The sequence below is a fragment of the Strongylocentrotus purpuratus genome, unplaced genomic scaffold (genome assembly GCF_000002235.5).
Source record: "Strongylocentrotus purpuratus isolate Spur 01 unplaced genomic scaffold, Spur_5.0 spur5_scaffold_6, whole genome shotgun sequence".
Lineage (NCBI taxonomy): Eukaryota > Metazoa > Echinodermata > Echinoidea > Camarodonta > Strongylocentrotidae > Strongylocentrotus > Strongylocentrotus purpuratus.
Window position 1 is genome coordinate 22,525,707 of NW_022145612.1, and position 27,254 is coordinate 22,552,960.

The following is a 27,254-nucleotide window of genomic DNA, read 5'->3' on the forward strand; positions in this document are numbered from 1 at the left end:
CATGCTAAACTGAAGAACAATATTGATTGATTGAATTAACATCTGCTGAAGATTGGTATGCGTGATAGTTAGATATGCATTTTCATACAACCGTATCTTCCAGAAAATTTTGTTCATGTTCAGAATCTTCAGGAAGATTTCTCACAACCCGTTGTTTTTGTTTGGAATATTCAATAATTTAAAACATCTCCCATAATCTTCCAGAAAATATTATTTATGAATAGAATCTTCAGAAAGTTTTTGCGCAACAGAATGGTAATACCCCTAGGCATATTCATGACCAACTCTAAAACTTCTGTATCTTCTCAATATGTTTCTTATTTGTTCATGTATGAAGGGTATGTCACTGGATGGAATGTGCCACATGAATGTAATATCACTTTTTGTGGCCCGCATTTACAAATGCTTCACAATGACAGAAGAGGAAACTTGATTTAAGTGACAAGAGCTCCCTGAAGTAGGATGTCCCAAGACCGAAACCAGGTTTGAAACCAACCTATTATGCTGGCTCCCATTGGTGAGCCATAAAGTCATGATATAAATCTTCAGGACCTCTGGATATTGACATGTATTTCCAAGAAATCAAGTAAAGAAGTTACCTGTGTAAGTCAAATAAGTGCTTGTTTTGTATTGAACTTACACATGCAGGTTAGCTGAATATCAGTCAATGAGGCTGACAAGTGTGAACACAAATACATATATACTTCGGGAACATTATCACAGAGAAGATGGATGCATCGATGTGAACAGGCCTAATGGTTTTCCTACCAGTGGCACCCCCTTCGCTAATGATTACAAGTATATGAGTGCAGGCCTGTATGAGTGTCTATATATCCAGGATGCTGATTGAAATTCCATGCTCTCATCCACCGAGCTAGAAGTTACTGCCGCTCAGCGCCGGGATTGCCAAACCTTCAGACGAATTAAACTGATGAAGAATCTGCAATTTGTCTTTTAATCATTGGCCCTACATGTACATCTGTGCCCCCACCAAATGGGTTTTTGAGTCTTGCGGGAAGCACTATAAATGTAGGCCACTATACTTCACAAGAAATGCATGTCTTGAAGCGGTGAGGCTAACATATACATGCACACCTGGAAAGCATGGAATACTTTGATTTACAGATTTGAGATGATGTCAATGAGAGATGGGGGTGTACCTATTTTTTTGAGAATTTTTAAATGGTTGACTGCAAATTTTGCTGTAATGTACATTTCTTTTGTCAACAAACTATTTTGAGTGAGTCATTATTATTCATGCATCAATTTAGGTTGTGACTTCCTTGTGCCATGTAGTCCCCTTGATATACATTACACACTGTTCCAGTTGTGAAATTTATATATATGCACATGCATCTTGAAAATCTTTGTTGCTATCCTACTCTTATACCAGAAAATCAAACTACATGTATGCAATAATTTCCAAATGATGCTTTTTGTATTCCATTGCCATCTAATTATAGGCCGAATTAAATGGGCCATACAATGACGAGTCCATTAATCATGCAGTCAAATAATCTCCAAACACCTATTCATTCCGCCGGCTCCTCGTATAATTCCTGGATGTGCTACAGTAAGGGAATGCAGGCATAAACAAGGACATGATGGTTCGTCAATATCTCTGCCCAGAATTCTATGACTAATGCTTCTTTCTGTGTTTTCTCCTAATGAATGCACGGTGACAGATACATGTAGAGTGGTGTGCGATGGTCTTCTTTCTTTCTGTCTTTCTATACCTGAGTGAGCAGAATGATGTCAGTTGCTCTTACGTACAGTGTACATCAGTTGGGTCCTTTTGTACCTGGCTGGATTCAGCACGAGTGTGTTCAAAAGAATTTCACAGGTGGATGGGCAAACGGTTTCGTCATCAAACTTTTTATGTTGTAGCTAGGCCTATTGGGCTTCGGAGTGTCCATATACATGTACTTGCATTGTCACTGACAATGTATAGTGTACAATATAAAACAGATATACATGTACTTGTAGGGAAATCAATGCCTGCAAATTCTAGTTGTTTTAGTACACTGAAGATTAGAATATATTAAACCAAATTAAAAGTATTATAACTGTTATGTCTATAATGATATTTACTACAAAAACCTAAACCTGTATTACAAACAGTCAAACCTGTCTTAAAGTAGCAGCCACTTCTCTATGAAGACCACCTGTCTATATTCTCTAGGGGAACCATGTATTTTGTCATCATCGAGAAAGAAGTGTGTGTTGTAGAACCTGTCTAGAAAGACCACCTGTCTCTAGTGGCCACTTTTTCTCTGTTTCCCTTGGGTGGTCTCAATAGACAGGTTTGACTGTGTATGATGTAGTCCCAAGAAGACCTAAAGATATACCTAGATACCTACTGTATATGTTGGTTTTTAATGTACATGGCTCAGCCTTTCATTTGTACATAATGGTAAATATAGGTATACAATGTACTAGAATGCTTTTAGGGACTTTGATCATCAGCATTTGTTGTCATGGATTCTATATGGGTGACTTGCAGGTCATTTCATTCAACCTTTATCCCTGAACAAGGAAGAAGATCCCTCTGATGTACAACCTTGATAATAATTTGTTTGAATCATGCATTCCATTAGATTTTATGAATGGTTCTCCACAATGGCAAATACTGTAAAGACTACTCTTTTCCTGTTTTGGTAAATGCATTGAACCAAAGAGCATATATTATCAACAGGAACAATATATTTTCCTCAGTCTAGTGTCATCAACAGTTTCATTGCATTCTGTCTATTTTTTATTTTAAAAATATATATATTTATATAGGATGACAATATCAGCCAAAGCTGTTTTCCAAGTTGGTCCTGTATACACATGATAACATACCAAATAACAATGAAATAAGCAAAACATAAAATACATTACATGGATATTAAATGATATTAAAATAATCAGCGACCAGAGACATGGATATTAAATGATATTAAAATAATCAGCGACCAGAGACATGGATGTAAATTTCATAGATTTACCCAGAAACACAGTTAGAAAAGAAAAGAATATTATTTAAAACAGGTACGGTATTATTACTTTTTAAACTGACAAGCCAACCTAGCTTTATAAATAAACTGAAAAGAAAAAAAATGCAGAAAAAAAAAGTTCCATATACAATACCGCCCAGAAGTTATTGGGCATGTTTTTGCGGGGCGGGTTTTCCCCGATGGGTATTTCACGATTAAATCACGATAAAATATCGATGAAATACTGATAAAATCACGATAAAAATCACGATAATTTGCACACTAGTGAATGATTTCCTCTATCGGGGGATGCGTGTAACCCGCCTAATCCCCCGATAGTATCGTGTTTCATGGTGCGCGTATTTGCAACTAGTCATGTCCTCTGCAAGCGCATGTCTTTGCTCATCGCGCGCGCTAAGTCTTGTTATGTTTGATTTGTACGCGCAGTTCCGTATGTGTCTTTGTTTACGTCACAATAGAAAGTATTCACGAGTAAACATTACACACAGTTAAATACTAGTAAAAGCCGTCGCTAAATCACTGACACTGGGCGCGGATAAGCATCGGGTACTGATGCGGTGGAGCAACGAGTAGATCTAACTAGTTGCAAAAACTTGCATGATTTGCATTCATTGAAATTATAATTGTGAGCACAATACCTTTCATTTTCACTGCCATATTTTCTGTTCGCCTACTCCAGATATGCGTATCTCATTCCACAACCATGAAAGTGGTGAATAAATTCAATTCAATTCAATTCAACCTCCACCAAATAAAATAAAAATATTCCCAAGATCGTCGCTTCAGAAAACACGCACGCGATCAGATTCTTTCATTTGCCCTATCAGTATCACTGACAAGACTGCCGTAAGAAGGGTCTCCACCCCTAAAAAAGAAACGTCCAATCATGGACATTCTTGCCTACTGGTCACGCGTAAAAGTTGCCAGGTGGACTAGTAACCAAGGTTACCAAAACACGCGTAAATAAACATTTTCAGTCAACGGCATTGGATGATTGATAAATAATAAAATCTGTAAAAATGGCATGGATCAATTACTGAGAGTGTGGATTAGACCAGAGTCGAATTAACAGGAAAACATGTAGGAGAGAGAGAGATAATTGAGAGGGAGGTAGTGTTGAGCTGGAGATAGATGAAGATATTATTCGAGAAGGAAAGGAGTTATGATCGAGGTCAGGATGGGAAAAAAAACAAATAAAATGGATAATTATCTACTTAACAGGGTTGACTAAATATAAGTAGGCAAGACACCAATACGTTAGTCTATTTTCCGTACACCTTTCTACTTCCACTCCTTATTCATCGACACTAGACGAAAACGTTCATGGGTGGAGAAATGTGACAAAGAAGAGGGTGAGAGCATGGACCTACGTATTTGGAGAGCAAGAGAGACGAGAGGAAATCCCACTAGTATCTTCACGAGGGGGGGGGGGGGGGGGACTACACGTAATAGAGAGAGAGAGAAAGAAAAATGTTTGATTGGGAGCGCAGGCTAGCGAAATCATACTATAAGGGAGACATTTACGTACATTTACTTTTGAGAAATAAACAGTAGGATTATGTCTGCCACATGCGTTGAGAGCTGGCTCCCCTCGGCTGACACATCGTAAATAACAAAGATAACATTCAATGACATTTTTAACCGAAGATTGAAAACTAGGTCATTCACACCTCTTTTTCTTTTTATCATTTATAATTACTTTGTACGATGGCGATGTTAAAAAATAGGATGTTGGAAAGGAAGAAAAAAAGTTGGATCGTAGATTAAATGACATTGATTTGCAAAACTGGAACGATGAAGTTCATGAAGTTCATGTTTCAATTACAGAATTTTTAAACAGGTAATCGGTTTGGAAGAATTATGTTAAAGTTGGATTTCAGTGATAGAACATCTCTTTATAAATATCGATGTGGTAATAGTAAGCTGCCCTGCCGTCTGCACCTGACCGTCACTAAAGTCAGCCTCTAGAAATTGTAGAATTGTGTTCCATATGTGATCTCAAAGTACAAGATGATGCATTTCATTATGTACTCGTATGTCCAGCCTTTGGCTTTGATTAACATTCGCAATTATTTGTTAAGAGATAGTTAGTCAATTTAAGATTAAGAATTAAAACAAACCTTTCAACCTTTTAGATTCATTTTGCTGCTTCGCAATAGAATATGATATAGATTTTATTTTTAAAAGCAGACCCGTATCACTATCATTCGCGAAGTTGTGTTTTATTTTTGAGGACATTTTTACAATAATAGCTCCTGTTCTAGTCCCTCTAACGTTTATTCGCGCTAATAATATTTATAATTAATTTGCCTGATGTTGCATTTAATTCATTTATGGTTTGCTGCTTCGCAATCGGATATAAAATAAATGATAATTTTAAAAGCAAACTCGTATCATTGGCGACGCAGGGGGGGGGGGGGGGTGGAGGGGAGAAGAAAAGAAAAGGAAGGAGGGGAAAAGGAAGAAGAGTAAATCTAAAAAATAAAATCAAATAGACAGACGAAACAAGCAGAGAACTTCATCAATCGGAAATTCTAATTTTTTCGCCAATGAATTGAATGTTTAAATGACAAGAGAGCTTGCGTACATTTCATATTGTGTTTCAAGTGTTTCTGAACAATGGGTTTGGAGTCAAGGTGTCTGGCAGCATGTGGTTATCTCAGAAGTTAGTATAAACAGATCATGTTCGCGCCGTAAGATCACGTGATCATAGTAGTGATGATTGAACCTTCGAGAGAAAACTATAAGCGCGTGCATTTTTTAAAATCTTTACCTCATCATCTTTTCTGTTTTTTTATTTCTTTGTTTTACCTTTTCTCGAAATATAAATATGTGTATGTATTCCCTTCGCTTGTTCCTTACGGTTCAAGGAGAATTACCCCCTTGCACAATCACCCCCCTTTGTTTAATTCCTTGTTTTTCTTGCTATCAATTCGATCAATCATTTTTTTGTTGTTTATCCTTATTTCTTACCATATGTAGATCTTTGTTAAGCCGTTATTATTTATTATTATTATCATTATTAATCATTCTTCTGGTTTATTCCTTCGTAAATGTGTTTTAATACTTTATGTTTTTCTTAGATTTCTTTCTATCATTTTATATTTTGTCCTCAATCCTCGTGTATTTCTTTGTTATTTCCTTATGTATTACTCCAATTTTGATTACGGGAGCTTGCCAACCCAGGTATGTGTACATGTATTTAGCTTGCATGCAAACTGAATGTCATAAAATGGAGATCGAGATCGAGGGGTTTTCCAATTCCGGGAATCCCTGAGCGCGCGCACTACATATCAAATTTCAACTACTTTGTGGACCACGAGGTACATTGGCTGATCGAGATCGCGTTGCTTTTGTTTTTGATAATACTGGTTTATGAAAATGCCGTTTGCGGTCTGTGGCAAAATTTGTAATGTGTAGGGACAGGGTCAACCGATTGGTATTATGAATGAATAAAATTATTATATTTTTTTTATTATTTGGAGTTACGGATCCTTTATTTATTCTGTTAATTTTCAATTCTCTATCTCTCTTAATTATCTTTGTCTGATATATTTCACTCTTCACTCCCTTCCCTCTTTCTTTTCTGTCCCTGTCACGCTAACGGTAACGGTACCCCTCCGCCTCTTCTCTCCTCTTCCCTTAATTATTCACGCCTTCCTGAAAATCTCACAACATACACATAATTCTTCTAGAAATAACAGCCGCATTTATCCATAAATTCTAAGATTCTACCCACATATTAGGTCTGATATGTACATGTAATGATGAATACTCTCGATTAGACAGAAATAACCGTCTGATATGGGTCATTACTCTTTGATAAATCTTACATTTGTCAACATTCCTCATACACAGACGGTGACCCTTACGGCTCGCACGACCGGGGGGGGGGGGGGGGGGTGAGCCTTTCTTTTCTTCCCGTTTTTCCTTATTTAGATCTAATTTTCCGATCAATAAATCGGACATAAGAAAGTATGTATATTTCTTAAAATTCTTACAATTTTAATCAAGTAATTGCAATGGCGAAATTTAGGCGAATTAGATCACGCGTTTATGAATATCAAAATATCACCGGGTCAAGCCGTGCTGACTCGTACGCACATGTAGGTATCGGACGTCCGGAAAAAAAAGAGCATTCATTAACTCAAATCAAGATCGCTGCACAACAAATAATGTTAACGACAAGTCTTTCTCGGATTAAACATAAGCGGAATAGCCGTCGATATTAGAGACTGAAGCTTTCGGTCTAACTCTTGATATACTCTCGGATCTCCTCTGCCATGATATGAGCTATCCCAAACATTCCCCCCCCCCCCCCCCCCCCTCAAATAAAAAAAAGATGTCGTATCGTGGGAAAGGCCAATTAGACACCTGGTTCTTGGTTTCTGCACTTCTCTCATCGGATAACTTTTCTCTCCGCATGCGCAATCCCAAACATTCCCCGTAGCACATTGTCTCGTGTATTTATGCATGGAATGAAAAGAGCATTCATTCACGCTTTTGTGATGTAATAATCAAGTGATTGTGACGTCAGTGGCAAGCGCGCATCGGTATGTTTGAGGATGCGCAGGCTCAGCAAGCGTATAAATACAGCATGCTGTGCGCAGTTCTATCGTGATAATAACAAACTAAAAGGAAATATCACGATATGCATCGGGGATTTAGCGAGTTGATCAAGTTGAGGAAAAAAATCATGATAGAGATGAATACAAATCACGATGTTTCTCACGATAAAAACACGATAAAACCCGTCTACAATCACGCTAACCTCCTATCGTGAAACACGATCCCGCATGCCCAATAACTTCTGGGCGGTATTGTATATGAAAATACTGAGTACCGGTTGTGAAAAGGGACACCATACAGGATTTTATACATGATTCTTATGTAAATCAATTTTAAATGTAGATTGAATCATAAAAATACATGTACATGTATGCCCCGACATATATTTCTGTGCATAGTGAAATATGTATTATTAGAAAGCATGCATGATGCAATAAACCCGACCTGCATCGATACGGAAAGTGATGTATATGTATGAACTTATGAAGCCTCATATTTGTAGGCGTACACTGTAATACCCCTGATCAGGTGCAAGTCATTAATGGAGATAGATTGTGGTGAAAGAACCCACTGTATTGTCTGTCTGAATCCTGTACCATGCACGAGAGATTGATTGGTACAATTACAATGTCAACTTCAAACAAATATGAAAGTATAGTTATAGTGTGTGGCAGGTGGGATGCATATCTCACATCATCATTGCGGGTTTTTATCTCATTAAAAAAAAAAGATGTGTGTATACATGTAGGTTTCTTATGGTTTTGAAACTACATGTAGATTTGTCTATGGCTATTTATACATTATAATAATAATAATAACTTTCACTTATATAGCGCTTTTCATATGAGAATTATATCAAAGTGCTTTACAATATTGATGCAAGTAAAACCAAACAGAGTAATGACAAGAGAACAAATTTAAAGTGAAATGATCAAACATAAGATATCAAGGTAAGGTAACCATTTAAGAACTACGTTGAATATGCCTTTTCCATTTGGTAGGTTTTTAATTTTGATCTAAACAAAGTAATATCAGAGATGCAGAGACACATGTTGCTATAGACCAGGTAATAGATACTATAAATGAATGTATTTAACTTATTTGATGATGTTTGTACATGAATGTTATTATTTGACCCATTAAAACCTACTTGTACATGTTGCCAAGGAAACACTGAATTGAAATGTTTAACCAAAAGGAAACAATTTCCAACAGGTTGAAGGGCAATCCAACCCTTATCCGTTCATTTATATAAAAGCAGAAACATGAGATAAACAGAATAATGAACATTTTAAATAAATTGGACCAATAATAAGAAAGTTATGAATGTTTGAAATATAAGATCACTATTAAAGTCTATGCAAATTTCAAATGGCAGTATGGTCAGTGAATTGTGATGTACAAGTACATGTAGTTGCAGATGACTCTCCCATTTGTCATTTACAGAAATATCATTAATGTATGTTTATCTCCTAAATGCCTTCACCCTTGGGGCACTACTCAAAATATATTATGGATAGCATATTATTATTGGTCCTCTAAAAAGGTCCAGAGTCAAAACAAAATTAAATATTGAAATTTCAGTCATTTTGTGTGTTGGAACAAATGGGAAAGTTGTCTGCCACTGCATTACAGAGATACTGATTCAGCAAATTTGAAGAGCCCATACCTATAGTGATTACATATTCAATAATTCATAACTTTTTCATTTTTTGTCCGATTTCAATCAAACTTAGGCCAGTCTACCATAGTTCTCTGAGTTTTCTGCTTTATTTTTAGAGTAGTTTGCTATCAAGGTTGGATTCCCATTACGACACATAGCAGTAAGCAGTCCTCATACACAATTCTGTATTAATCATCATTGTATCGTTGAAGTACATGTATTGCGTATTCATAACAACAAAGTCCGCTAGAACGTGTAGTATGTGTAATGACTCTGATATGGCCGCCTCCATCTTCCCGGCCAGTCGCTGTACATTGAACCTAACCCACATCCTGACAGGACGCTAGCTGCGTGCCACCCTGCATAAATAACATACTGATGATGCTTGGCTTGTGCATGAGGAGCAAGCGGATCGCATCTCTGAAAGCAAATGTAATAAAGATGCTTTCTGGGATGCGGTATGTGCCTTTGCTGCGTATATATCTGCGGATAATGACGGTGACATACAGGGTCCTCAGCTGGAGGGGCATATGCTTGTGTGCTCTGTGGGACCGGGGTATGCATATGTTTGCCTAGACATAATCTGATGTAGATTGTGAATAATGCTCATCCTGCATGCACAGGTGGGGTCACGTAGTGTATAATCAGACATCGGGGAAGTTAGGTTGAATCAATGGGCGTTCTGTAAGGATGAATTTGTCATCCATGAATTTGTTTCCATCTCGCTTCACCTACCGTATCTTTCTCTCATATATTGAATGATATATATTCCATCAAACTTATTCCTTGCTTGAACTTGCCACTAATGCTACATTGCTAGGGAATACAAGTTGTTGACAGTAAATAAAGACCTCTCAGATTTATTTCTGAATAGATTGGTTTTATACTGTATGCTAACAGGTTTTCTGCCACCCCCTTATAGAAAATAATTCTTTTAATTCAAAAAATAAATAGATATGTACTTATTCTGTAACTGTATCTTAGCTACTGAATGTAAGAGAAATATATGTGCCTCTATAATTATGTATTGTAAACTGCTAAATGAATCCTTGTTACACTAAGTAGGGCTGTAGCTGATGTAACTTTACTATAAAAAAAAATTATTAAATATAGGTCCTGTCCAATTTCTCCATTAATGAAAAGGATATCAATATGTGGAAAATGTATTTGATATGAGTGTTGCTTGCTAGTCTCACCTTACTAATTAATGTTATTGAGCCTCCAGCTGTGGCATCATAACACCGATATTCATTTTCCATGTTAATTACAGGAGAATGCTTCTGGAATGATTTATAGGTATCGTTCTTCTTATCGGTCCAATGGGATTGACCAGCAACATCTGTGTCAATGAAAATCCATGTGATGGGCTTGTAATTTTAAGCTATGAAATCCGTTTATGATTAAATCCGTTGATTAAATCTGTGAAATCCAATATTTTGGAGCCTCTGAGGTGAAAAGTTGGATATTCCATATGGAATAATTTCTCACGTTATGTGTTCATCCAAAATTTAATTTAGGGGACCTCTTTGTGTCCCATCAATTTCTAGGATGGTAATTAAATTATCTTCATGCTCCCATAGAACCCCAGCATGTCTTACAAGATTGGCCTTGAGGTGCTGACTGTCCTCTTTACTTAAAGAAGGAAAGATAGAGAGAGAGAGAGAGAGAGAGAGAGAGAGAGAGAGAGAGAGAGAGAGAGAGAGAGAGAGAGAAAGAGGGGGAGGGGGAAAGAGAGAGAGGGAGGTATAGAGAGGGAGAGAAAGAGAGAGAGAGTGATAGAGACGGAGAGAGAGAGAGAGAGAGAGAGAGGGGGGGGGGGGGAGAGAGGGAGAGAGAGAGAGAGTGGAGAAATTATGAACGCCTATCAGGGATGCTCAGAAGCAATATTATTGTTTGTCTTGGCTGGAAATATCAATGGGACCGTCTTTTATTGGCTATAAGTGTTTTATAAAGGCTCGTTCACATCTGGTATGCGATGGTAAATCGCAGCGGGTTTTGTAAACGTGTTAAAGGTACTATGTCCCATTTGCAGGCCAAAAAAATGAAAAAGTTAAATTCCAACTGCATTTGAAAGATAATACTAATTTAGAACTTCCCTAAAAAAGGTGGGGCTTAAAAATGTCTTCAAGTGGGAAAATAACGACTATTAGTTGTCAAATCGACTTTAGGGCTATAGAGCCCAAAAGTAATAGAGCCCAAAAGTAATAGTCTTGATTTTCAGACAATTGTACCGAATGGTCATACGTTTTATGCTGCGCAAAGATTCAATCAGTTTAATCTTGGCCATCACAAGAAGTGGGTTATTGATGTAGACAAATGCTCATGTACCCTTTACAACTCTTTTCATGTATGTTATTACCAAAGAAGAAAAAAAGCCAGTCAGTCACTCAATAGTGTCTGACAGTGAAGTCTAGCAAGTAAACAGGTTTCCTTGCATAATTTGAATATGAGGACACTGCTAACGTTTAAATTTCACAGATAGGACACACATGACATATTCATAATTCCTGCAAAGTTCTACAGAATTTGAGGTTGGCTGCAAAAGGGACATAGTACCTTTAAGGGAGGGAATTATTTGAAAATGAATACGATGGTTAATGGAGGAGAATTAATTGAGCAAAAAAAAGATTGCATAATAGGAGGGAGGTATAGATTTCAAAAGAATTAAGCAGTATATGGTGCAAAATATCTGTGCATAGTTTTCTAATCAATAAGGGACAAATCGTTTATGACAGGGAGAGGAAAATCAATAATGCAATGAACCTACTTAAACATGATCAACAATGTGCTCATTAATGTACATGTGTATTGAATGACTTATAATTAGTTCCACCAACATTGCGAAATGGTTATGTAATACTTGTCACGCACAATCCTATGAGAAAGGTTCATTACATCGTTTAATGATAATAGTAATGCATGCGTCAGTCTACTAGAGATTAGTCACTTGCTAATATTGTATAGTGTTAAGAGTGGTGGTATATACTATATACCATGTCAATTGCTAAAGTGAGTCATCCTTTTTGTATATTTCAAGGGGATTTTTGAATAATTGATGTACCATTTCATAAGACAACCCAGAAGGGTGGGTGCACGTGTACTTCTTCTTCTATGACACATAAATTTGCATGCATTTTCCCTAGCATGTACGTGATGTTACCAAATCAGAAATCTGTACATGGTTTAGGGCCTTTTCACCCGAGAGTAATTTGTTTTTGTCATACAAATCTAATATATCAATCATGTACATGTACCTCCAAAGCCCTTCACAGGAGTGTTATCTATTTTAGTTTATTCCAATCCAATATCGACAGTTTTATCATTGGTTAATCCTATTGCATCTATCAGCTCTCTAGTTATATAGACCAATTTAGCTCTCAGACTGTACGCTCTTTAAAATATACAGTGAAACATCCAGAGTCCTCACAGTTCATACAAAACAATTCAAAAAACAGAGATACCATACATGTACCAAGACCAGGGGGGTGTTTCACAAAACTTGTCATCAGTGACAAATGACAGTTTTTGTTATAAGCTACTGAAATCCTTACTTCTGATTGGTTACCAGCAGATTTGTCACTGATTTTTGTCATTTGTCATTGAAAAAAGGCTTTGTGAAACGGGTCCCTGTACTGTTTCATATATTGCTTTAGCCTTGTTTCATTAGAATGTAATTGTTCATTGTAAAGGTCTACATGAACCTGCAATGTAATTGCTTTATACAATAGTGTGCACCATGAACAAAATTTGTTATAGCATTACCTTTAGAGAAACCATTTAAACACTTCTTCATTTATCTGTGAATTCCCACATATACAATTTTATGTACCAATGAATAATAGTGCTTTACGGCAAATGGCAAAAATTATAATATTATTTCTTCATAATTTTATTTTTTGGCATTCAACTTGTTATGATGCAGCGCATTATGAAAAATTTTGCTGATCCAAAAACTAATTTATATCATGAGCTTTGAGGATCGTTCAAGACAAATTTAGATTGATCACTGGGCTAGTTTAACGGAGTCATATTCATTACATATAGGTGTACCATTGATATTCATTGAGGGAAAGGCTTTTGATGATTACTTATCCTCTCCATGTGTATGATATGCAAATGCATTTCTAATGTACGGTATGTATTTTCCGGATTTCATCAAACAGGTATCTGTCAAAACTCATTTCTGTATTTCTGACAAATTTTCAGGTAGAGGTAGCCTCAGAGGAACAGATATGGGTAAAAGTACTGATCAGTGATGACAGATTAATGGATTGAAAGAAAAGAAGAGTAAAATACAAAATGAAGATGGATATTAGATTGCATTAGGTATGCTTGTAAAAAGCAGGTGGATAGAATGGAGAGGAATAATTGAACAAAATACATCAAATAGGGGATATGGACAGAAATAGACAAAAGATGAAGAAAAAAAGAGTTGTTGGGAAGCCTAATCTTACAGGGATATAATTCAGATGCAATATTTGAATTGCATATCAATATGTCATGCATTCTAATTTCATTTTTATCTGTTTTATTCTTTTTGTACAGGTTTCATTTCATTCAGTGTGGACTTCATCTTGGATAACTTAAAGGTAAGTGTAGAAAAGTTTTTTTTTTTTTTAAATGTTTCCAAAAAAAAAGTACCATTGAAGATAATAATCAATTTACATGATATGATTTTCATAATTATGCATTATTTGATTATACACTGAGACATTATTATTATCCCATTATTAAATTTCTATATCTTTATTTGGTTTGTTCTGCAGATGACACAATTCTGTCTCAATGCAGACAACATCATGCCAGTAAAGTTTATAATTTCCCTGATTAATATACTTATATTTGACGGTTTGTTTGAAGGATCCGTGTCAAGCAAGCCAGGTAGAAAGGTTAACAGCTATGTAATAAATCTTGAATGGTTTACACTTGAAATAAACATATATCCTCTTATACAAACTGATCCAACCACGATAGTCTCCCTCCTCTATCCGCTCCAGACCTTGTGATTTGATTGACTTTGCATGGACGTTGGTTGTACATTTATAGCCGTCCTGGTCACCAGGAAAATAATGCGCGACAGGTTTGGATTTTGTTTTGAAAATTCTGTCAATTTTCTTATTTTAGAGCAAGATAAGTTCTCCATAGGTTTTATGCTTCATGGTGCACATATATGTAAAACAGTTCATGTCTTCTTTTTTTTCTTCTTTTCACCAGTAGGTCACTAAAAGTAATTTTGTTAAAGCCTTTTTAAGTTTTATGTGATGAATTGATGAGAAATTGTCATTATTATATTGGTATATTGTATGACACCAGAAAGAAAGAATATCAGAATTTAAAGTAAAAGAAAAGAAAAGAAAAGGGATATTCATGTACTCTTCTGCATGTATCCCATGACTTTCCCTGGTTGATGATCAGATTGACGAAGGTGAGATATTTCTCAGCTGAAGTGCATGTGTACATTCAGATGTGATTATTTATTGAAATGTCTCAGGGGGACTAATGTGATTTATAAAGCTAGCTGTAGACATGTAACCTTGAAGATTGAGTTGACTGTGTGGTATGGTAGACCTGTATGTGATGACTCACACTGCCTCATCACTCTGTCAGGTATCTGCTTATTTCATTTCTTTGGTTTGATTTGATTTGTTGTTTTTCTTTCTTTTTTTCAAATGTCGCAGCCATTGCGGAATCTAGAGTTTACTTGAGACTTTGTCTCATTCATCTTTCTCATTTATTCTTTAGCACTCTTTTTTTTCTCCCCCCTGACATCTTTTTTTTTTAAGGGGGGGGGGGAAGAGAGGGGGTCTCTTCTCAATTGATTTGGCCTTCTTAATGACTTGACAATATTTCGCATACAATTTTTTAGTTTAAGCTTGTTGATTATGCTGTTTTCATTTTTCATTTTAGCTGCTCTTGACATTTAAAATTGAATATCCAAGCCAATAAATTAACATCTAGCCTTGATATTTATTTATCCATCACTTCATTAACTATAGTCGAATGTCCTTGGTAATACTATGAAATGCACTTTCCCATAATATCGTGAATGACGGTATAGGAATACTAAAGTGACAGTCCCTTAGCCATATACATGTAGTAATTGTATAATTCTCTCAACATGCAGTAATGTTTGCTGTACGTGTAGTTGACCTTGTAAATGGCACTAGCTTGTCATCTCTCTCCCACTTGCGATAGTTAGGCAATCAACTGTTACCTCATAATTACATTGGCATGGCATGTATGACTTTGAATGTGGTAATAATATCCACGCAAATTCCAACAATGTCCGGGTTTGGGAAGGGGTTGTTTTTCATTGATCAAAATCCAGTGTGAACATTAGAAAGAAACAAGTGTACATGTATGATTCAACATTTCAAAAGCTCAAGTTGTGTATAAACGTATGTCGAACACATGGAGCTGTTTTAATGCCCTCCTGTGCTGTTGATTGACAGTTGGTCACCAACTCCACCTCTCCCCCTGCTTATGCCGAATCCATGATGATAATTATTGGAATGCATGGTGTCTATATATCCCCATCTAACCCCAATCCCCAACTCCCACTATCCATACCAAGCCCATGATTATAACCATTTGAATGCATCTCTTTATCCCCACCTCAACCCCCTCCCCCACGCCTCATATCCAGCCCATGACGAATCTATCTATATCCCCATTTATACTCAATATCCAACCCCTCCCCCCACCCCACCCCCACCCAATGCCAACCCTGTGATGATAACTATTTGAAATTTTGAATACGCCTCTCCATATCCCCATCCCCAACTCCACCCTCCTATCTTCAATCAATACCCCCTGCCTATCTCAAGTCCACTCAGCTAGGCTATTAGAGTTTATGGGATGCCTTTCCCCCAGATCTACGACGTGACTTTCTCCTCAGTCATGGCAGGCTGTTTATAGCTCGTACTCCATGCTAATCAAGTTCATATAAACAACGCTCTCCTGCAAATGAAGAAAGTCCAGGCAAAAAAAAAAGTGGGGCCCCTTCAAGGCATCTGGGCTGACTTCGTAAGTTGTTATTAGTTCATTGCCAGAAGCTAGTCAATAGGATGGTGTGTTGTAGAGCAATATCCATAGAGCAATAGAATAATCAATGACCTGTGATAAGAAAGAATGGAAAGACTTCCTTTTTTGGCCCTCTGGCGTTTTATAAACACTGATGCAGTACAGCAAAACACCATATTCCTTAGCAGTAGTATAATTTAGGCAATTATCTTGACTTTCATGATAACTTGACAAGAAGCAAAAAGTAAAAGGCCTACCGGTACATTCTATTTTAAATACCCTAAACAAGTACATGTCTAGGGACACTGTATATTCATTTCAGATTGCTTTTTTCCTTTCATGTTCATGTAGCAAAGCCAAAGATTAGATTTTACTCTTACTGCAGTATTTACAGATAAGAAAGAAACATTTATATCTAATGATGATGATAAGTGAGTAGAACAATGTCTTGCACAGTACAAGAAAAATCAAAACCATTTCTTGAATATCAGCACAACACAAAAGGTGAACAAATAATTGTTTTCACTCAAATTAGGTTTTTCTTAAAGATTTTTAAATCTATATTGATTTGGAAAGCAGTCTGTGGGTAACAAGGGCCCTCACTCAATATATCATGTGTTAAGAAAGAAACATTTATATATAATGATGATTATGAGTGAGTAGAACAATGGCTTGCACAGTACAAGAAAAATCAAAACCATTTCTTGAATATACAACACAACACAAAAGGTGAACAAATAATTGTTTTCACTCAAATTGAGTTTTTCTTAAAGATTTTTTTAGTTATATTGATTTGTAAAGCAGTCTGTGGGTAACAAGGGCCCTCACTTAATTCATCATGTTTTACGTCTAGACTAGAAGTAGACCTTCAATGTGCCTCTGTATGTATAGGCTGTCTCTGAGTAGATTTCTAATTATGCGTCCGGTAATTAACTAATTATGCACTTAATAATAATAAGTCTCATTGCTCTCAAAACACATATTGTGTCCAGTCAATAGTGAAATACCTTGATTGAATTTGACTTGCAGACCTGTTAAAAAAAATATTATGTGAGAGAAACATAAACAGCTCTTTATGTCGTACAATAATAGTACATTTGTACTTTAATTGTGATAATTTAGATCTATGTAAATACTGTATTGACTAGTTCATGATGGTGGAAGATCAATATCTGTATTCTGTTACTGGTCTATCAGGGTGTAGAATTTGTTGCACATTCTTGAAATTTGGTGGAAAATACTCTTGTAATCTTACAGAGCAAGCAAGAGCTGTATGATTATAATAAAAAAGCCTTGTAACTTTGCTTTTTACTGTTTTTTAAATATTTTTTTAGTATATGAATAATATGTTTGATCTTCTTTTTTTTGTAGATCTTTTTTCTTAAATATAAATCTGTAGAAAATGTTAAATTTGGAATGTTTTTTAAAGATACTATAGGGGGCTTACTGATAGTACTAGTAAAAGTGCAAAGCCACCAAACAGACTATTATGTTTTGTAGGGTCCTATGACTTGGAGATGTTCCCACGCTCTCACCATGTTCCCCTATCATAGTAAAATCCACATGTAAAGTCATGGTCTTCTGACCTAAAGACCATTAGTTTTCCTAAGAACGATAACAAGATGGGAGTTGTTGAAAGGTTTTGGATTTTCTCCACTCCCCCCCCCCCCCCCCCCCTCTTCTTGAATTCTCTCTAGCGGTTTCTTGAGGTCTCTACCTCCAATACAATTCAAAGTTTGCAAAGTTGTAAGATTGATAAAGGTTCTGTTTTCCTATGAATATCAATTTGGACATTGAGGCTTGGGAATGAGCATCTTATCTAGGTCAATGTCCATGTGGATTGAATGAGATCCATGGAGAGAGATGACTTGGCCATGTCGGTACAGCATGACTTTAAATCGAAGCTGAATATTCCCTTTTCTGTTTAAAACAAGACATTGTATTAGGATTATAGTAACCCTGCTATTGCACTCGCACTGATGTCATCTTGAATGGGAGAATAAGGGCCCCTCAACATTGCAACCTTATGACATTTAGGCATACAGAATTATGGCACTCCCAAGGTACCCATATTTCATCATGACCTTATCAACTTTTAAAAACTCATAAATCTGTGTTGTTTGTCTGATTTTCCTTAACTTTTGCATGTATCTGCTTTTCTTCAAAAGGTAAGATGCCAGTTGAGCCTATATTAAAGGAAGCAGGGAAAGATATGATAATCTGTAATCGTGTCATTACCAGGTTGAATTAATGTTCTACATTATTTCAATTAATCATTCCATCTTTATTTTACAAAAATACATGTGTGTAGTCTGGAGGTAGCAACATGTAGCAACAACTAAAGAATGTATACAATATTGGTCTAATAAATAGTTTGCAAATACTAAATATGTCTAAAAAACTGCCTGATAAAGGAGAAAGATCTTGGGAAGATGTTTTGAAATATTTTACAAATTAGGCTAAGTCAGGTGGTAATTTTGGCTAGGCACGATAGTCTACAAGACTCTATATTCAAAAGATAAAGGTGAGTTCTGGTCATGCAATTGCATTGTGAAAGAAAAGGTGTGGAATGGATCAGGAAAAGTTGATCATGTAGCATGTAAGTATTGGTGTGTACTGCAAGGAGTCATCAAAATCATAATAAATTTGGCCCAGTCTTGGTAAAATTAACAAGCACTGTATACAGAATGATGTGGGACTACACAAATGGTGTCGGGGTTACTCACCTTGATTTCCTTATCTTTCTATGCTCATTACTCAGCCAGTATACATTTTCTACCAAAATGGTTTGGCAAATGACATTTATTTGTAATCTTGAACATTCAGTGTAAGTTTTGTTTGATTCTGTGAGAATTCATTTTCTTTTTTTTACCAGAACTCAAGTTTATCTTTAGGTGTGAAAAATAAAAGAAACCACTGGAAAAATATATCACAGTTGCCTCATCGATTGAACAAGCATGTGTTACAAGCTTTGAAGCGGACTTCCACACTAAAGACTCTTCAGCGCTCTGCCAGCTTTGTTTTCGTATGCAGAAATAATTGATTGATGTTAATGTTACTTGGGCGAGGAAGAGGATCTAAGGTGTACAGGTTGAACGCTGCTTGAATTTCCAAGATTTGTCCGTATTATTAATAACACAGGAATCCTCTGTGGTGTTTCTTTAACAGCAAAAAATCTCTTTGAGAGGATAGATGCCCATTAGATGGTATTGAGTGCAAACACAGCTATTGTTTGTATGTATTGCACATTGCTCTATGGGAAGTATGAGAAGTGCGAACACCCCCTCTAATCCTATATAAGATGTATGATAGACTTACATATGAGTATTCCCTAGGGTATGGGGCTCAGACAGGCATCCCATGTTAGCTGAATATTACAAGGCCTTTATTAGAATGCCCTGAGGATGAGGGGGATCCTAGCTGTTTTGCTTTCTCATAAGATTGATTTTAATTAAATAAGCTTATGAGGACCAGATTGAGACTTTATGAAGCACTGTATGTTACAGCTTTGATACTGCTGCTGCTTAATATATTACCACCATATATTAACTAGTACTCGTTCAACTAAATGCTTGGATGAAATTTAACATGTTGGGCTTATCTACTTGGGTAAAGGTTATGCTTCCCATCACAAATTATACATGACTTGTGAACATTTTCATTTTCATTTGATTAAAAAGGTGTGTAGGCATTCTTTATGAATAACTGCTAAGAGATTTGTTGGAGACTATCAATCCTTACTTTTTCAGCTTTCAAGGCTACAACTTTCTTTTACGATCTAGGCCCATACATGTATATGTGTAAATAGAAATGATATGATAGCTAGAGATCCTAGAATGAAAAATATATAATAACTAGAGTATTGCAAATTATGACACCTTTTACTTTCTTCATTGTTTAGATATATTGAAATTATTCAACGGTGAACAGTGACGACTGTTTGCATTTTTCAAACATGTAGATACATATGTTTCAGTCATGACTGAAAGGAAGAAGGGAGAAAATGAATCCGCATTCCCATCCCAGCAGGATAGCTTGTTCAGAAAGTAAACCGGAAATTTGCAGGTTATCACAATTGATTTGATTTGATTACTTTAGGTCTGTTTTCATCAGCTCGAGTTTGCCAAATAGCCCGCTATTTCTGATTCGGGAAATTAGCCCGAAGTTACAAATCACGTTTTCATCAGCTCGAAACCTGACTCTAGCTCGAGATATTTTGCTCAGTGTTAGCGCATAGTGTGAGTCTTCGGGCTGGTGAAGACAGACCGGACAAATAGCGGGCTATTTTGTGAACTAGCCCAAGATATCTTGGGAAGATTTCCCGAGCAAATAGCCCGCTATTTTATGTCTTCACCTGCCGAATAGCCCGCTATTTTGTGATCAGGCTTATTTCCAGAATCAGAATATCCGGCTATTTGGCAAACTCCAGCTGATGAGAACAGGCCTTTAGAGTCCTGCTCTGGCCTGCTGTTGTCTGTTTGTAAATGTTCCAAATTCAAGTGTCAAGTCGGGGATGGAATATATTCAGATTAGCTTTTTTTATTTGTGACACATTTGACATAATGCATCCACCTGTTCAGTGTAATATATATGATTTTAGCATCTGTGTCAGTGTCATAAAGTGAGAAGAGTTAAAGGTGTTGGAAAGTTATGTTTGGATATATATGCGTGAAATGAAATATCCTTTATAAATCTAGGCACACTTTTTTTTTTTTACACAGTACATATATATTATTTTTTCTGGATTCTTAAGGTTAATTCTTATGAAAATTCAAGTCTTTTATTTCATATTTTAACTTGAAAATTTGAAATAATAATGAGGTATAACTCTAGCTTCAAATATATTTTAAAAGTGTATGTGGTATGACCTTAGGTGTGATTTACTTTGATCTTGAAGATAGGGGAGACAGAGATGGGTAATAATAAAGAAGAAAAAAAGAGATGAGGAAAGTGCAGATGAGAATAAAAGTGCAAAGTCTCACCCTTTCCTGAGAAGCGATCTTTATAGGGGTTCTGGTAATCATAACTCTAAATCCTGGTTATTGGATGTGACGATATGGAGTGAAACCCCATGGTTTTGGTGGTTAGAAAACAATGCGATTACTCCCTCTCTACATTTCGTATGAATACATCATTTTGCATGAATAAACAAATTCCCACGATTATAATAATGGGAAATTTTGTGAAGGTAAAGATGAATGTGAAGGTAAAGATGAATGTGATTTTAAAACTTGACTTACTGACTTCAATAAGGATTGAACAAATAGGGTCTTGATTGTTTTATTTTCAAGTGAACTGAAAGCAGTAAAGAATCGTTATCAAGAACATGAGTATTATGCTCTGAAGGGGTACTCAACAATCAGCGCTTATATTGCTAAACAAACATTTGTGTAAATATGGACGTTGACTCTTAAGTTCATAGTAGGTGGCATTATATTATAAAAATCCTTTTTCTGGAAGCCTTTATCTGGAAGCCTTTATCTCTGTGACGTTTTTGTTTTTGAATTGCCGTTCAGCTTGTTTACATCCTTATATTTTCTGTACTTCCGCTCTATACAATATCCCCCTCCTCTACTCTTTCTGTCTCTATGCTTTTTTGTCTGAATCCCTACCACCCCCTCCCTCTCTCTCTCTCTCTCTCTCTCTGCCTGTCACTCCATCCCTCCCTCCCTTCATCTCTCTGCCTCTCTCTCTGCCTCCCTCCCTTCATCCCTCTCTCTCTCTCTCTGCCTCTCTCTCTCTCTCTCTGCCTCTCTCTCTCTCTGCCTCTCTCTCTCTCTCTGCCTCTCTGCTCTTTGGCCAACAACATTGCAGCCATTAGTTGGTTACCAGGTGGTTTTTTTAATTGGTTCTAAAGGCAAATAATTTATTCACCAATGAATGGTGTATTTGTGTCAATTGTTTGTCCAGTATATGGATGTGCATTATATTATGGACTCAATCAATAGTATGTTTAAACACTCCACTCTAACTCACTTTCTAATCAACATACATTCCAAAAGAGGTTTGTAACTTGTTATGATCCTGTACAACCAAACTCGACAAATTATAGCCTGACAAATGCATCAAAGCAGACCCAACACAATAGGTACAAATGACTCCATGTCCCTACTTTTAAGAAGACCTGTACAAACTACAACTAAGCCTATTGTTTGATTGATTTTTGTCTTACAGCTGTAAGACGGCTGTCAGAAATCAATTCCGAGGTGAAAGAGAACAAAACCCGATGTTTGCAGTCAAACGAGCATGCTCTTTTAGCTCGAAATCTCTTGATAGTCAGTCCGCTAGGGTTATTAGCCTCTTAGTCTATTTCTGAAAGTCCTTGGGACTCTGTAGGATACAACATAATGAGATGTGTTTTTTTAAGGAATGATGCGAATATATGAATGCGTTGATATTGTATATGCTACATCAATATGTGTGAGCTAGATCTAGTGTACAACTAGAATGATTGGATGGTTATGGAGGCTAGATGGTGCTTACATGGATGAAATGTTTGTGAAGATGGTTTAATATAGGCCTAAATTGTTGCTCGAGTATTTTTCACATTTTTACAAAGACATTCAATTACTCCGAACTGTAGATGTATAACCCAACAAAGCAAAACAGAAAACAGAATACTGAGAAATTAACTAGGGGATTGCATAACGTATACAGATGCATGTCAGTGAAAGTTTAGAGGAAGAGAGAAAGATTGATAAAGAGAGAGAGAGAGATTGAAAGAAATAAAGCAAAAACCAAAAAAAGTAAAGAAGATTTGGGAGTTGACGGGGAGAAAAGGTGGACATGACTCATTCTGTTGCATATTTTAACGTTTGCCAATATCTGTTTCACAAGCGTGCAAACCAGAGATGCCATCCCTAAATAGAGGTGGCATGTGTAGCCAATAGGTGTGTCCTTCAGGCCAATCTAGACTCTGTTCATCATCAATCCATTGCCCACTACCCCTCCCTTGCTGCTGCTGCCCCCCTCCCCCTTACCCTCCATCACCACCATTGCTTATGTAATGTATACAGACATAAGGTATCATGTACTTGAATTGTAGTAACCATTTGTTAGTGAATGCTGTTATAGATAGACACCTGATGAAATAAATTCAAATATTTGTGTATTCATTTTACATCTTGTCTGCCTTGATCCCCACCCACACAGTGAGCATCAAGTTTTACAAATATGATAATAATAAATCCAATTTAAACAAATTGGATGGCCACTGGGGTCAGTGAAATTGAATCGAGAATTTAATGAGTATGTCTGGGTCATGACTTCATCCCCAACCCAAGGAACAGAATTTCTTTTATGTGCTGCTGATTGAATTATTACCACCATAATTTGCTTCTTCTCTCTCTGTCAAATATTTGACCGTAGGGTTGAGGTGAAGTTCAGACAGATATGTGTAAGCGTATCTTCACCATTATTACCCCTTCTTTATTCTTTATTCCTTATACCAAGCATTTCAATGATGAAATAAAAATAACTTGAGAGACGTTTGTTTGAAAGGGTTGTCAACGATGAGAAAAAGGCTCTCATTGGTTTGCTTGTTTAGCCTGTCAAGAGAGTTAATGAACATTTCTTGTTCAAATGCTATGGGCACTTGGCACTAGCTATTCTTTCTTTCTGAGTAATTGTGATATTCTGCACGTAGCTTGTATGAAATGATTCATTCTTCCTCCTACCTCCATAGAGTGTTTTAACAAATAAGATATGGCTTAACAAGCCTTAACAATTTTTTTTGGTTTTTTGTTGATATTTCCATTTGCATGCATTGCTGCTTGCTTTCTTGCTTGCTTCTATGTATTAAAAGGATGCATACATCCACATAATAAAAAGATAAAGTACAGGTATGCATATTTCATGGTTTGTAAAACAATAAATTATCATACTGACAACTTCAGAATAGTACAAAACCCACATTGCTTTGTCAAGTGGGTGCGCAGCATTCCAATTTTTTTTCATTGTGAGGTGCTTTCATATGATGTGTCCAATCCATAAATGTCATTTTTTAAATGATATTCAGTCACATGTGGACAATAGAGACATTCTTTTAGTAACATACAACACGTGTCCCGTATGTCTGACGGGGGGGGGGGGGGGGGGGGGGGGTGTTTCACAAAGATCCCAAGTCGAACTTCACTCTAAGTTGGAAGTAACAATTATGGAAAGCTGTTCGCATAAAATATTTTGTAAAAGTTATTTTAAAAGGCATAAAATGTGTATTCATAATACTCTCCATAATGTTTAAGTCCAACTTAGAGTTATGTTTGACTTAAGATCTTTGTGAAACACCCCCTGGAGTCTTTTGTTAAAATATGGGTGAAAAATAATAGCAATGAATTACTGGCCACTCTGAAGGACAAGCCAACTGGAGCGAGAGTGATTACCGATTAGCACTTGGCGTCAATTTTACAGACTGTGGTTCATTGCCTATAGTGGCTTTGTCTTGCCAACAACACGTGCTGACGATGGGAAATGGTTGAGTTCCATCTGATTGGGTTTGGATTCCAATGTTTTAGCTAATTGAAGTTCAGTCAATAACTCTATTGATCATGCATTTAGTCGGCTTTATGGATCAAATTCTATATATAGTGACCACAGGTCCGAGTGGCCCCATCTAATTATGAAATATGGATGTACGTGTACCAAGTCAGTGTGCGGGATTATCATATTTGATGACTAGAGCGATGAGTTTTTTCTGATTGAAAGATACTCCAGACCAATTTAAAACTCGCTGGTTGAAATTTAAAAAAGGCACTGCTTAATTAGAACTTACACATAGTTTTGGGGTTTTATGTTTGTGATTGAAGCAATAATCTACTCTTCAACATCTACTCGAGATAAAAGACCTGTACTTATACATGTTTTATTTTCTTCAATGGAATATATCTTTAAACAAAGAAAAGAGTACCGAGTATCATATAACCATAATATCTAGTATTTTGGCAGTTTTCATATCATTCAAACAAAAGAGAAAAAGAAAATTTATATTTTTGTATATTAATGGTTTAGTATTGTGAGACATGTGAGGAGTGAACAACCACTGGGCACTCCACATGATTTGACACAGATGGGACTGTAGTGGAACATGAAGATGGATAGTTCCTAGCTGTGTGAGATACGTAAGACAAACCACTGGGTACTCCACATGATTTGACACAGATGGGACTGTAGTGGAACATGAAGATGCACCGTTCCTAGCTGTGTGAGAGATATGTAAGACAATCAGAAGACAGGTTGTTACTCCCTGGGGAGTGTCTGGCAGACGTGCCACCTCTAATGAGAGATTTATTACTATTGTTTGTCTTCTTTGTCTCCGAAAAGGAGATTTGTGCTCTTGTCAGTCCATTGAACTGGGCTGTACATAGCATCTCAGATTTAACATTGTTAAACGATCCCTTTGATTCATGTATCTTTATGCAGAGTTAATGCCCTTCTATTGATCTTTACTGATAATGTATTGAATTATTGATGCATGCAGCTTCAAAATGGTTGTTGACCCTCTTGTAACTGTAAAATAGAGATTCTCACTTTATCTGCTTTGATATACTGCATTACAAAAATACTCCCAATGTTCAGCTTATTTTGTCCACTATCTCATTTTGCTATTCACTTAGTCATTCTTGTCACTTCCATCTTTGTTTAAATATTAGAGAAATATTAATATGGGGGTGGATTAATGAATAAATTTGTTGATTAATTGATTTCTGATATTTATACAGGGTGGCACATATCACCAATTTGGTGGTCTTCCATGATCGAGGCCCTGTTTATAAATATTAAATGCAGGATATTGAAATTCTACAAAGAAACATCTTCCCAAACATGCCATGCCTATAATGATAATGTTAGAATGGGGGGGGGGGGGGGGGTGAAATATGAAATTCTCTTCTGTTCTATAGTCGTACACCCTGTCAGGAAAGAAGACATACCTATTTACAGTAAACTTGTATAGATGCAGTGAGCTCAAGGAAGTGATTGGAGTTGAGCCAGGTCGATGGGCGAGTCTATCATTAGCAGTTATTAACCTGATCCAGTGTTAAGCCCCTCTCACCTTGACTCCTATACCTCTAGCAGAGTGATATGGGAGAATGTGTCTTTCCATCTAGAAAGTTTGCAACTCACTCTCTGTTTCTCTTCAATTTGGGGGTTTTGTCTTGTTTTTGTACAATTCGAGAAGGGAGTGCTATTACTGTATTTCATGTTTTCGTGTTCATAACTAGGGTACTCATTTATCACCTGGCTCCTAATTGTTGTCTTCTGCTATCTTTCTTGGGAGTTTTTCAGTTAATGTCTATCATTGTTATGCCTCCGCCACCGAAGGTGGTGCCGGAGGCATCATGTTTTCGGGTTGTCCGTCCGTACGTCCGTCCGTACGTCCCGTTTGACCGTTAACACAATATCTCAAGAACCATTTAAGATTTAAACTTAAGACTCGGGAATAGTATTTATCACCATAGGAAGACGATCTGATTAGATTTTGGAGTACGTAGGTCAAAGGTCACAGGTCACAGAGGTCAACTTATGAAATTCCTTGTATTGAGTTTGTTAGCGCGATATCTCAAGAACCATTTGAGATTTAAACTTCAAACTTAAGGATAGTATGTATCACCATAGGAAGACGATCTGATTAGATTTTGGAGCACGTATGTCAAAGGTCAAGGGTCACAGAGGTCAACTTATGAAATTCCATACATTGAGATTGTTATCATGATATCTCAAGAACCACTGGAGATTTAAACTTCAAACTTAGTGATAGTGTGTATCACTATAGGAAAACAATCTGATTACATTTTGGGTCACGAGGTCAAAGGTCAAAGGTCACAGGGCTCATTATGTATGCAAAAACAGCTTGTGATCGCGTTATCTGAAGAACCGATTGATGGATTCCTGCCAAACTTTGGTCATGTATGTATCTTGCAAAGCCAATGAACTGATTAGATTTTGGGGTCACGAGGTCAAAGGTCACAGCGCACATTGTGTATGCAAAAACAGCTCGTGATCGC

The 27,254-nt window shown here is 36.6% G+C and overlaps 1 protein-coding gene across 2 annotated transcripts in view; it reads left to right on the forward strand.

Moving 5' to 3' along the window:
* Positions 1–13,799: 13,799 nt before the first annotated feature.
* Positions 13,800–27,254, forward strand: part of LOC100893855 (contactin-2) — a 63,176-nt gene continuing 49,721 nt past the window's right edge. For both annotated transcript variants that reach the window (XM_030973491.1, XM_030973493.1), the window contains exon 1: positions 13,800–13,820. The gene's annotated coding sequence lies outside the window, so the exon portion shown is untranslated. The remainder of the gene's footprint in view (positions 13,821–27,254) is intronic.